The sequence below is a fragment of the Mesoplodon bidens genome, assembly GCF_964165515.1.
Source record: "Mesoplodon bidens genome assembly, chromosome: 4".
NCBI classification, from domain to species: domain Eukaryota; kingdom Metazoa; phylum Chordata; class Mammalia; order Artiodactyla; family Ziphiidae; genus Mesoplodon; species Mesoplodon bidens.
In genome coordinates, this window is record NC_138160.1 from 148,673,165 (window position 1) to 148,673,924 (window position 760).

The window sequence follows — 760 nt, forward strand, 5'->3', positions numbered from 1 at the left end:
AGGCTCTGGGTCTGGGTTCAAATCCTGTCTCTGCCACTTCCCAACTCTGTGGCCTCAGGTACAGGATGCCTCTTCCAGAAATCCACCCTGGATGGATCCAAGCCCACCAGGCCTGGATCTCACTTCTAGGGAACCTCCAGTTCCGTTGGTGTCCTGTCTTGGTCTGTATTTAGGCCCTTTCTCAAGGGAAGTCCCTTCTGGAGAGTGACACGTCCCCTCACTGCTCAGGACAGACCCTGCTCATCTCTTTCTGCCTGGACAATGCTAAGCTGATGTTTGCTGAGCACCTGCTAGGTACCAGGCACTGGGGTTAACAGGTTACACGCGTGACCTCATGTCACGCTCACAGCTACCCTATGAGTTGGTCTGTTTAGCCGAACATTTATTAAGTTGCCAACTGTGTGCCAAGTATTGTTCTACTGCAGGGGACACAGCAGCGAACAAAAGACAGGCCTGGTGGAGGTGAGGGAAGAAGCTGTGTGGGTGTCTGGGGAAGATGCTCTAGGCAGAGGGAATAACAGGTGCAAAGGTCCTGGGGCAGGGCCATGCCTGGAGATTTGGAGGAACAGAGAGGGGGCCTGTGTGGCTGAAGCATGGTGAGTGAAGTGGGCAGAGAGGGAGGGAGATGAGGGCAGGGAGGAAGTAAGACCTTGTGGGCCACGGTGAGGAGTCTGGAGGGGGCAACTGAGGCACAAGGATGGTAAGTGGCCAAGGTGGCCCAGCAGAGCGACTTGAACCATGCCCATCACACAGATGGAAA